Below are 12826 nucleotides of genomic sequence, written 5' to 3'. Positions count from 1 at the left end.
GTGGCCTCAATAACCGGTCAGGGAGTTGATAGCTCTATTCTGACTGGTACTTGGGGAGGGAGGTATAATAATCTTTGTGGACCTCAGATTGTGACAGACTGAGAAGCCTCCCCTCCACGAGATTATCGATACATCCGACGGGGACCCGGTGGCTGCCCTTGTCCAAGCAATCACTGTCTTAAGGACTGATATGACGCCCACTACCGCAGCCATTCATCAGCGTCTAGACATGATAAAAAGTGAAAGACATGCTCTACCCCCAGATGAGGAATTCGGGTATGTACCCCCACAATCCTCCCCACAGTCAGAAAACCCTGTTGGGTCTGTAGTCTCAGTCCCAGTGTATGTACCCACTCCCTTACCGTTAGCTGCTCCTGAGAAATTCCAGGGCGATCCCCGGAAATTCCGTGCCTTCTTGAACCAATGTAAACTGCATTTTTTGTGTCATCACAAGCATTTCCCAACTCCACCACTAAGGCCGCTTTCACATTAACCCTTTTAACAGGTATTGCTGCTACTTGGGTTAACCCACTGTTGGAAAACGATAGCCCTGTGTTGTATGATTTTGATAGGCTAGTGGCAGAAATGACCAGGGAGTTTGATACACATCACAAAGCACAGACACGTGACTTCTAATTTCTTGACCTAACACAAGGGAAGACCATGTTGATTGAGTATATAACACGGTTTAATCAACTATCCGTCGAGACGGCCTGGCCAGAAGATAAGAAGGCAGTTGTCTTCTATAGAGGGCTCAGTGACCATATGAAAGATGCCCTTGCTGTAGTTCCCTCTTTGCCTGCTCAATATCCTGACCTAGTGGACATAGCATTACAAGTTGATGCCAGGAATGCTAAAAGGAGGACCGAGTCCAAAAGAGCCTTTCCTTTGTTTTCTTCAAGCCCTTCTTCTGTCGAATCACCTAGTGAACCTATGCTGATTGGGGGTGTCTGTAGTTCCATATCACCTGCTGAAAGGGAAAGACGTAGACAGGTTAATGCCTGCTTCTACTGCGGTTTGAATGGTCATTTTGTCAAAGAGTGTCCCTGGAGACCCAAACAAAAAAACAACGGGTTATCCAAAGGATCAGGGGGCACGGACGAGCCTGCCTGTACATCACCACATGCCCCCATCTTTGTCAGATTCCACCCGGCCTTTGTTTATCTCGGCTCTTTTGTTTTCCGCTGATAATATCAAACACCAGATGCACTTGAACACTATTTGACTGGCGCTCCAAAATGTTTTATTTGTCTTGTTATTGAAGAATGTCTATATTCTTGTACATAATCGAAAAGAATAATTTTTGCTTTTTATGCCCTCTAAACGTGTTTCCCCACTTTGAATTCAGTGGTTCTTCAGGAGGTAAGTATGCATATTTAGCTATTGTGAACAAGAAAAAAAGGAAAAGAAAGAAAAAGAAAAGAGGTTCCATTTTTGAAAAAGGACAATTCTATTTTTTATGAGAATAAAAATAAATGAAGGTATTAACCAACTTAATATGCTGATTTTGACAGACATGATAACTGAAAAATCATTGAAGGTTGGGACAGACACAGCGCCTTGGATATTATGCATCTTTTTAGCCATAAATAAATCAGATTATTGTAACTGACTGTCTCATTCACAACCAATTTATACCAAAGGTGAAAGCTCTGAATTGAAACAGATATATAACAATCAAAAAAGTCGTACTGGTCAAATATTTTTTTGTGGCTCATAGGTGATAATTAAATCGTTGGATTCCTGTGCATCTTAGTAGGTAGGTCTTTTTGCTGAAGTTTTACTTCTTATCTAGTATAAGGCAGACCCTATTTAATTTGAAAAAAGAGACTAGGTTTGTAAATGGATAGAGATTATCCATCTTTTTGTTTCCAAAAATATGCATTTTATAATTAAGAAAATCACCTCTGTAATCAATAAGTGCCCTAATTTTCTTACCTGGATTTCTCCTGGGGAGCGATTTCTCCGGATTCCGATTTGTAATTGGGACTGCTCATTTTGGCTATCTAAGATGGCCGCTGTTTATGTGCGACGGACGAAGTCATGATGTCATCCGCAGACTCATGTGGTGTGAGCAGCCATGTTTTTGGGCGCCATTTTGAAGTGGCTATCAGAACCGCGTTAGTGGTCCCTATGTAAGCTATTGCCTTTGGTGTTCGAATATTAGGGGTTTTAAATAAAACAATTTTGGGAAAGCAGAACAAGAATAGATGTTGTTCTGGCTTAATTCATTTTGGTTCAACAAGCTTTCCTCGATGTGTAAGCCTTGTTTTTAACTCAGCTGGCTGGTTATTCTTGCGTGCTATCGAGTGATGACGTCATCTACCTGTAGGCATGATGACCTACATCACGTTATGGCTGCCATGTTTGTGTTTTGAAATTTGAGAACTACAATTGGAAAAAGGTTGCTTTGCCTTACCAAAGATGATAATTTTGCATATGAATCACAACTAGTGATAGACTATCAATTGAAAATATGGTGATTGAGATGTAGGTTTTGTAGATATATTAGCATAAGTCATTGGTGGTGATCCAGTGTTCATGCTAAGGACTAGGTTGAATTGATCAGGTCCCAACCAGTTTATGAAAACCATCAATATTAGAGAGCATTGTATAGGGAAGATCTCACATTGTTCCTAATTACCTAAGTAGTGTCCTACTCTTAGGACTTACATTGACTGAAAATAATAAATAAAACATGCATAATTGTATATATATAAATATCTGATCTGATAAAAAAACAAATTGTTATAGAAAATGACAGAGCTCATGGTCCGCATTTAGACCGGTGTTAGTGCTGTCCATACAGTAAATCCAATATGCTTCCATTTTTCGTAGTTGCTTTTCTCTATTTCCCCCTCTGTTGGAGAGAGTTACTTGTTCGAAACCAAAAAATCTTATCATGGTGATGTCTTCAGGTCTATGGTTTTCTAGGAAGTGTTTACTTAGCGGATCTTGTGTATCACGTAGTTTGATTGTCCGAATATGTTGGTAGATCCTTGTCTTTAATGGTTTAATGGTGCTTCCTATGTAGGTTTTTGCACATGTACATTTGATGGCATAGACTGTAAATTTGGAATTACAGTTTATGAAATCTTTGATTTTGTAAATTGAGCCGTCTGCTTTTGAACATTCCTTAAGCCCATTTGTTGCAAAATTGCACATCTTGCATGTTCCGCATTTGTAAAAACCTGGCAAGTTTTCTGATGCCCATAATTAGTGTTGCCCTTTGGTTTTTTAGTGCTCTACAAAGTGAGATGGGCACAAAATATTTTTGAAATTCGGTGCCTTTCTATAGCTGAGGCATGGAGATTCAGGTAAGTAAGGTCTCAAGTCCTGATCCGTGGTAAATATGTTCCAATGCTTTTTTAGAAATTTTCTCAAAGAGGTTGCCTCTGTATTATAGGTAGTTCTGAATCTTACAGTTGGTGTACTTGTATTGGCTTCCTTGTTTTGTTTCCGTGATTTTTGAATCAGGAGATCCGATCTGTTTCGTTCTTGTCTTTTGTTTTTAGCCATAGTAAGTAGATCCCTTTTGTAGCCTCTTACCAAGAATTTATCTTTTGCTGATTTCAGATGTTTATGCATTTCTTGATTTTCTGTACAGTATTGTTTGATTCTCAAGAATTCCCCATATGGGATGTTGTTTTTGATATGGGGTGGATGGTAGCTTGCTGTTGGTTTTGTATATAGAATTGTGTTGATTTTATTGTTGCAAATATATAGTTCTAAATCCAAAAAATGGATTTTATTGACGCTTTCTTCCATGGTTAGTTTTAAATTATATTGGTTTCTGTTTAGAAAATGTTGGTATTCACTCAATGATCGTTTATCTCCTTTCCATATAACTAGGATATCGTCTATGAATCGACTCCAATAGACTATCTGATTGAGTTCACTGGAAGATTGATGTTGCCATGAATGATGAAGTTCAAAAGCACCCATATATACATTTGCATATCCTGGTGCAAATATTGCCCCCATAGCTGTTCCTCTTTTTTGCCTGTAGATGTCTCCCTTAAATAAAAAGATGCTATTGTTGAGCGTAAAGTTCAGCATCTCTAGCATCATTTCATTTTGGTTTTTGTATGAAATTGATATTGTATCTAGGAATTCTTTTGTTGTTTCCATTCCTTTGTGATGAAGAATGCTGGTATAAAGACTGGTGACGTCAAAAGTTACTAATCTAAAGTCTTGTTCCCATTCAATTAGTTCCAATTGATTCATTTTTTTTTAAAACTTTATTTTTGGTATTTAACACACCATACAAATACACACCCACATTAGGGTGGCCATTAACCTTGCGCCGACGACTTCAACTCCCCCCAACACCTCCCCCCCATAACAGCGCCACCGCTGGAACCCAACTCTCCCCTCCTGGTCCTTGCCTTGAACAAAAAAGGTCGGACAGGGCTGTGATTACATCAGGAGGTGCTGCTCGTCCCCAAAGCATTGGCTGCGGAGGTTTCTGATTCACTCATCAAGAATTTTATCAAAGGGCCCCAAATATCCGGCGGGCGGGCGTGTAGAGGTAGGAGTTTTATAAAGTCTGATTCTATATCTTGGTAGTAGAGTAAGTCTTTTCGCCAAGCTGCATAAGAAGGAGGGGGGCCCTGGCCCCATGCCATGGCAACTCTCCTACGAGCCAGTGTCAGTAGAACGCCAGTCAACTTCCTTGAGGGAGCGGATATCAGCCGTGTCATTCCCAGCAGCGCTGCTGTGTGCCTCGGGTGAATCGCCTCTCCTACGATCGCCGTCGTTGTGTCCAGCACACGGTTGCAGAAGGGGGCTATTTCAGGACATTCCCAGGATAGATGGACAAAGTTTGCGGATAGGGTTCCGCCCCTCCTGCACTCTGCCTGCACGTCAGGGTGGTGTTTGTTGACCTTTTCGGGTGTATAGTAGGTTTGGTGGAGAAAGCTGAATTGGATAAGTTTAAGATGTGAATTAAGTGCAATTTTCTGAGTCTGCTTCAGGATGTAGCCCCAGTCCTCATCTGAAATCACTGTCTTTAGTGCTCTTTCCCATCTGGATTTTGCGCTGGTGTTGGCGGGGATCGTGCCAGAGATGACTGCTTTGTATATTTGCGACACCAACCTGCCATCACCCTGTGCCTGAATCACGTCATGTAGCAGTTGCCAGGTAGGTGGTTGACACGGGAAGTCCGGCAGAAGGGGCTGTAGGGTGTAGCGAGTCCGGAAATAGGGGAACACGTCTAGAGCAGTGTCGCCCCCTTTTGTTTTTGCTTGATCTGGGGTTAGGAAGCCCTCCTCTGTAAAAAGGTCCCCTAGCGTTTGTATATGAAGCTTGTCGACCCATTGGTGAAAGACTCTCTCCGAAGTCAGGGGGATTCCCGGAATAAACTTGACTGGCAAGAGAGGAGAGTACCTTGTTTGCACCCCGAGCTTCTGGGCTAAAGTCTTCCAGACCTTGTACGTCGTGAGCATCACATTCATTGTGGGGCAGGGCACGGGGATCTGGCCAAAGACCACTGCAGTTAGAAAATTGGGCGTTGCTAGTGCTTGTTCCACTTGTACGTGGGGACGGATTGTTTGCGTTGCGTACCAATGGCTGAGGTATTGAGCCTGAGCTGCCCAGAAGTATTTCTCCATGTCAGGGAGGGCAAGTCCCCCGCTGGACACGGGAAGCGTCAGTATTGAATGCGCCACCCTGGCTGGTTTGCCCGCCCAAAGCAACTCAAGGACCAGGCTTTTCAGCCTTTTCAGGAAGGATTGCGGTAGTAGCAGAGGAATATTGTTGAAAAGGTACAATAATTTAGGCAGGACCACCATCTTGACCAGGGAGGCCCTACGCCAAAGCGTTAGTGGGAGCGTCTTCCAGCGTGAAACCTTGTCTTGTAGGGACTTGCCCACTTCCTCGTAATTATCACGAAACACCTCGTACTGGACCAGCGATAGCTGTATCCCCAGGTACCGAACCCCGGTGGTTTTCCATGTGAGTTTGAAGTCGTCCGCAAACCGCTTTGTGGCTCGAGTCAGTGGAAAGACGACGGACTTAGAATGATTGATTTTTAATCTACAGGCCGCTCCGAATTTGATGACTTCCCTCATGACCGGGTTCAGGTTAACTTCAGGGTTGCAAATGAATAGAGCCACGTCGTCGGCATATAGTGAGACGATGAGTCTGTGTGGGCCTATGATGAGACCTCTCTGATGACGGAGTTCCCGAAGGTTGGAGGCTAATGGCTCCATTACCAGGGCGAAGATTAACACTGATAGCGGGCAGCCTTGTCTCGTGCCTCTCTGCAGGTTGACTGGAGTTGATTTTGCGGTGCATAAATGATATTAGCTTGCGGCTTAGTGTACAGGAGGGAGACAAGCTTGATGAAACGGGCACCCAGTCCCATCCTGGTGAGGACCATGAACATGAATGGCCACTCCACTGAGTCAAACGCTTTTTCGGCGTCTAGGAGGAGCGCAACTGCCTGATCTGTGGGGTCCAGCGCCTCAATGACTCCAAACATTCTCCGGATGCCGAAGGTCTTATTGCGGCCTGGTATAAAACCGGCTTGGTCCGCCAGTACAAGAGCAGGCATCAGAGGCATCAGCCTTTTGGCTAGAACCTTGGCGAGTATTTTATTGTCTAGGTTGAGCAGGGAGATAGGGCGGTACGAAGCGCATTCTTCTGGTGGTTTGCCTGGTTTGTGCAAAAGGATGACATTGGCTTCACATGAGGAGTGAGGGAGGGACCCCACCTCTAACGCTTCTTCGTACACAGCCGAGGAGCCAGGGTGTCCGCAAAGGCTTTATAGAATTCACCCGTTAGGCCGTCGGGGCCTGGGGCCTTGGCAGAGGGTAGGGTCTTTATGGCATCTCTAATCTCTTCCTGTGAAATCATCTCATTCAGAGGTTCACGCAGATGACGTTCAACCCAGTAAAGCTCTGTGTCTTCAAGATATTCCAGGGGGGGCGATTGAGTCTTTTGGGAGTTTAGCACTGTAAAGAACTTGGTAGAATTGACAGAATTTCTCTGCGATCTTTTCGTCGGTGTGGACCACCTCGCCTTGTTTGGTTAGAATCCTCTCGATTTGGGACTGTTTGTTGTCGGCTCTGATTAGGTTCGCCAGCAGGGCCCCTGGTTTTTGGCCTTCGCCGTATTGAAGGACTTGGCTGGTGCGACTTAAGAATTTGACCTCCCGCTCAGCTGCGGTGTTGAATTTTTGGAGTTCCATTTTTAGGGCCGCCGCTGACTCTGGGTCGGCCGTGTTTGTGATCTGGGTCTCAAGATGCTTTAATTTGTCTTCGCTGATTTTGAGCTCGCTCCTAATGATCTTGAGGATACCGTTTTCTTTGGCGTGGCAAACTCCTCTAATGCAACACTTGAATGACTCCCAGATTGTGCAAGCTGAGGGGACCGAGCTCAAGTTGGCCTCGAGAAACACGTCTATCTCCTCCCTTAGTTCAGTGGCGAAGACTTTGTCGCGTAGGGCGCCCATTTTGAAGCGCCAGAGCTGTAATGGCGGCTTGGGGTTGGATGGCTTGAGATTAAGAAAAAGAGGTGAGTGGTCTGAGAGCGTTCTCGGATGAATACAGCACTGGCCACACGACAGAGGGCCGTTTGTTGAGATGAAGCAATAGTCGATCCGGGAACTAGTGTTGTGGACTGCAGAGTGAAAGGTAAAGTCTCGGAGCTCCCCATTTGATACTCTCCAAAGGTCGTGAAGATCAAACGCGTTGCAAATTTCCTTTATTTGAAGGCTAGCCTTAGATGGCGGCTGCTGTGTGGCCTTCGATCTGTCTCTTGTAGGGTCCAGAGTTGTGTTCATGTCCCCACCCCAAATAATTGTAGCAGGGTCGTGAGTGGAGAGCTGAGACAGCACCCAACCAAAATTGTCAGGGCCATCCACATTCGGCGCATATGAATTAATGACAGTCACTTTCTGACCTGCGATGATGCCGCACACCAAGATCGCCCTTCCTTCGGTGTCTTTTGCCGTATGCAGCAGACGGAAACTGAGCCTTCTGTGTATGAGAATAGCGACTCCTCTCGAGTATGTAGAATAGGAAGAGAAGTATCTGTGGCATCCCCAGCTCTTGGCCCACTGGTGGTCTTTCCCCGGGGTGAGGTGAGTCTCTTGGATCAAGACCACGTCTACTTCGTGGCGTCTGAGGTAATGCAAAATTTTTCTGGTTTTCGCTGGGATTTCAGGTTAACTTCAGGGTTGCCTTTTATATTCCATGTTAAGACATTGAATGGGGCGAGTTAGTTTTTATATCGGACCACTTTCCTATTCCAGTGGACAGCGGTGGATTGGACGTACTTGGACCTGTTCCAGGGGCAGTGCACAGAGGAGGGGAGCCTGGTCGAGGCAAAGGCGCTGACAGTGGGCAGGACGCAGGAGGGGAACAGGAAGGTCGTGGACAAGCGGCGCTGAACAATCCAACTGAACTCTGAGGGCACGGTCTACACGCTAACCCCAACAGGCCCAAGGCGCTGCTGTCCTTATGGTGGGCAACCCCCAACTGGCCCACCGAGAGGACCCTCAGTAACCAACAAGCAACCCAAGTGGTCCGGGGAGTTACCATCCCGAGGAATATACCTCTGCCACGGCAGGAAAATCTCCACTTAGGAAGAGAAAAGGAAAGAGAAAAAGAGAAAGAAAGAACCAACTTAACAGAAGCTGTGCTAGGGGCGCACGGAGCCTCCCAAGAGTCCCGGCCCCGTCTTTGCTAGGTGTGTACGTTCCGGCCTACTCTGTGCTGCAAGATAGATTCAGAGTCGCTGCACTGGATCACCATTTATGGAGGAGCTCTGGGGTTTCTGTCCCTCTGTGGTCTGGGGCGAGCCTGGTTCTGATCTGGACATCCCAATCGGTCTAAGAATAGATTTGCTTCATCCGGGGTTTGAAAGAACTGGACCTTTCCCTCGTGCTGAACTCTAAGGCGTGCAGGATAAAGCATTGAGTACAACAGTTGGCTGTTACAGAGTCTCTGCTTGACGCTGTCGAACGTTTTCCGTTGCGTCTGCACTGAGGGGGAGAAGTCGGGAAAGAAGTGTATTTTGTCCCCTTCGTGTCTTAGATCGCCTTTTTCTCTGGCAAGCCGGAGGATGGCGTCCCGATCTCTGTAATTCAATAGCCTCGCTATTATAGGCCTGGGCGGGGATCCCGGTGCTGGTCTCGACGCGGGAACTCTGTGAGCCCTCTCAATGATGAAAAGGTGGGACAGGGCATCGCGTCCAAATAGGTTGATGCAAAGGGACTCCACAAAGTCTTCCATTTTCTCCTGCGTTTGATGTTCTCTCACTCCCACTATCCGTAGGTTATTCCTTCTTGAGCAGCCTTCTAAATCCTCACATTTGGCGATGGTTGTTTTAATTTGAGATTCCAGTTGAGAGACTTTGTTGGATAGAATTGTTGAGCTGTCATCTAGATTGGATACTCTCTGTTCCATATCATTCATTCGTTCAGCATGGGAGTCCATCCGATGTTGCAAGAGATCGACTTTAGACGCCAGACCATCCATTTTATTGCTCAGATTGCCGATGCCAGCCTTCAGGTCAAGGAGGATTTCTTTGATTTCAGCGGAGTTGCCAATAGAGTCATCTTGTTGAGACACTGAAGCTGGGTCTTCCTGAGAGAGGGGCGCCCTGGGGTCGAGCGGCTTTCAAAGTTTAATTTCCCCTGTGACTTGTCTGCCTTCCCCATCGTGACAATGGGAGTGGGGTTGCTTTTCGTGGGCTGGTTGTGGCTATATCTAGGGCACCTCGAGTGCCTTTCACTGGACTGGACTGGGTGCAGCTTAAAGTGAGTGGCGGTCCTGCTGGTTTATGAGGGGAGAGACTTCACCAACCAATATTTGCGGGTAGAGGGAATGGATCCTGTGGTCTTCAAAGGGGTTGGGGTGCTTCCTCCTGCGTTGTTGGCTCCCCTGAACCAGGATGCGGGTGCCCACCCCAGTGAGGTAAGTCCCAATGTGGCCTTTTGCGTATTCAGGTGTGCGTGCTTGTCGCAAGTCGCAGATATAGCGGGGCCGGGCTGGACCTCCTCGGGGCCTCCTCGTGAAGGAGGGCCTCCCCCGTCACCCAGCCCGCAGCCACTCGGCCTGCTTGTGGGAGCTCGGAGGGGGGCGGTCGTATGTGGGACCGGCTCCCTACAGGGAGAGATGTAAACCTCCCCCCAACTCCTTACCTCCGCGCTCGCACAGCCTTCCCCTCGCCGAGGCCGGTGTCGCCTTGGGTGTTTATGCGGCCCGGAGGGGGCTCTCCGCGCCCTGTTCGGCTCCCACCGCTGGGCTGACGTTGTCTCCTGCAGGCTCGGAAGAGTGTGGGTGAGGTCAAGGGGGAGGCAGCTCCGGTGCCGTTGGAGTCCCTGTCTGTCTAGGCCTCCATCCGAGAGACGGCCCAAAGCAGGGGGGGGGGTGGATTGCTCCCCGCCGCCGCTGTGCTTCCCGCTCAACGGCCCACAGCCCTGGAGCTGGATGCCGGAGCCGGCGCGATGGAAGCGGGTGGATACAAAGTGCGGGAGCAGCTGATCCCTCTTCTGGGCGCAGTCTCCCCTGCAGCTGGCGACGTCCGCCCGGATAGCTCGTGTTCACTGACTCCGCCCGAGCACCGGCCTCCGAGCGGGGGGGAGGGTAGGAAGGGGGCCCAGGCCCTCGCTGAACCGCTGTCTTCCTGTGGTTGCCACCGATGCTGGTATGTTGTCTGCCTCGGGGGGGGGAGGACCAGGATGCTTCCAGAGAGCGGGGACGGGCTCAGGGTGGCTGTCGTTCCGCAGGCCAGCTACGTGGGGCCCGGAGGTAGAGCCACGTGGGCCGGATCTTGGCTTCCGAGCACCGATTCGTCCCCAAATTTCGCAGATGTGTTGCTGTGAAGTCCAGAAAGACAATGAACTGCAGGATGGCATACAGATGCACCGGGAACTGGAGGTTTCTGAAGGATTAATGCGGGGCGAAGCGGGAGCCTTAGACCAAGTTGGCCATCTTGGATGGCCCTCTAGCGCCCTCTCGTTCCAATTGATTAATGACGTCTGTTGTGTCTTTGATGAAAGAGGCGAGGTTAGCTGCCAGAGGCTGTAAGTGTTAGTCAATATATGATGAAATAGGTTCTGTTAAGGAACCAATGCTGTTGATTATTGGTCTGCTGGATGGAAGATCATGATATTCTTTATGAATTATAGGTAAACAATAGATGCGTGCTAATATCGCATGTTGGTTGTTCATATAGTTGTATTCTTCTTCCGGTAAGAGGTCTTCTTCCAGATAATGCCTATTGAGTTGATGCCATTCCATAATAAGGTTTGAGAGTGGATTGTTGGTGAGTTTTTCATAGGTTTGTTTATCACTTAGATGTTTGGCAGCCATTTTATTGTAATCTGCTGTGTTTAGCAGTACAATTTTTCCCCTTTTGTCTGCTTGTTTTGTGATCACGGTTTCATCCTTTTGTAATTCAATTAGGGATTCTCTTTCCTTGATTGTTAGGTTGTAGTGAACGTTTTTGGATTTAGATGTTTTGAGGTACAATGATCTTATGATCTTAGGTCGTCTGATACTGCTTGTTCAAATAGGTCTATCACGTTTACACTTTATAGATGTGGGTAGAAAGTTGATTTGGGTTTCAAATTTGTTGTTTCAGTGAGATCCATGGTGATGCCCAGATCATCCGTGAAAGTTTCTAAAGTGTGAATGTTGTCTTCTTCGGGGAGATTTCGTAGATTAACTGTTTGTATTGAATGGGCAATAGATACATCTGAAGGGACAGGTACCTCTTCTGATCTGTTTTTTTGTGGTTTGAAGCTGGTAGCAAAGTATTTCTTGAGTTTTAAGTTTCTACTGAACTTGAATAGGTCCACTCTTGTTTGGAAATAGTCCATTTTGTGAGTGGGATAAAAGGATAGACCTTTCTTTAGAGCAGAGCATAGTTGCTGAACATTTTTTATTGGATACATTTAAAATCAGTTCTTCTTTTTCCTTTGTTCTTTGGATCTTGTTTTGACCCTGTTTGATGATTCCTCTTCTTTTAATGCTGCCTCTGCCTCATCTACCTCTTTTGATGGGCCTCCATTTTTGGAAGGATTTATTTTGCTTGGAGGATAGTTGGTTTTCCATTGCTTGTGCTTGCGATATTCTTCTAAAAAGAATATGGTGTAGTTCCTGATGTTTCTGGTTCACTGGATGCAATAGGCAGGTCCTTTTCTCCTTCACTGCTCTGTTCTGTTTCCGAGGATTGTGATGACTGAGTATTTGTAGCCGTTTGTGTGTTGGTTTTTTTGGCTGGAGGAGTGAATCCTTTAGTTTTCCTATTGGTTTGTTTTTGAAACGTGTAAACTCTTTTGAACTTATAGTCCATCTCATCCCGATGGAAGGTTTGTTCGAATTTTAATGTCTTGTTCAAATTTGTCTAGCTATTCTTCAAGAATTTGATAATTTTTAAAGGTAGCCTCTGGTTGATTGAGGTCTATAATTTTGTTTTTGATATCCTCTATTTCCTGAGTTAATTTATCATGTGTTCTTTTGGTATTGTGGATAATCCTTATCATCATTTCTTTTGCAGTGTTTTTAGAAGTTCTTCCCAATCTTTTAGTTCCTACAAGTCTTCCTCATCGAAAGAGGGAAACATGCAAATTCGTACTCCTCTTGGAATTCTTTCCACTTGTAAATAATTTTCTAAAGTTGTGAATTCCCACCATTTGGAAAGTTCCTTTTTTGATAGATTTTCAAGTATTTCAAAAAGATGTTTTAATGATTTGCTTTCTGTATTTTGTTTGTTTTTTTGATGTTGAGTTGGTAGTCAGAAAATATTTGTTTTGCTTCTTGTTCACGAGCTTTATATTTGTCGGCCATTGTCATGGTAGTTGGGTTGATTT

At 46.1% G+C, this 12826-nt stretch overlaps 1 long non-coding RNA gene across 1 annotated transcript in view; it reads left to right on the top strand.

Moving 5' to 3' along the window:
- LOC138481613 (uncharacterized) overlaps positions 1–12826 on the top strand; it is a 131817-nt gene that overhangs the window by 118798 nt on the left and 193 nt on the right. The gene's annotated exons all lie outside the window — the stretch shown is intronic.

Source organism: Ambystoma mexicanum, chromosome 5p (genome assembly GCF_040938575.1).
Source record: "Ambystoma mexicanum isolate Mex_15411 chromosome 5p, UKY_AmexF1_1, whole genome shotgun sequence".
Classification (NCBI taxonomy): domain Eukaryota; kingdom Metazoa; phylum Chordata; class Amphibia; order Caudata; family Ambystomatidae; genus Ambystoma; species Ambystoma mexicanum.
The sequence above is the reverse complement of the archived record's forward strand: the minus strand, read 5'-3'. Positions and strand labels throughout refer to the sequence as shown.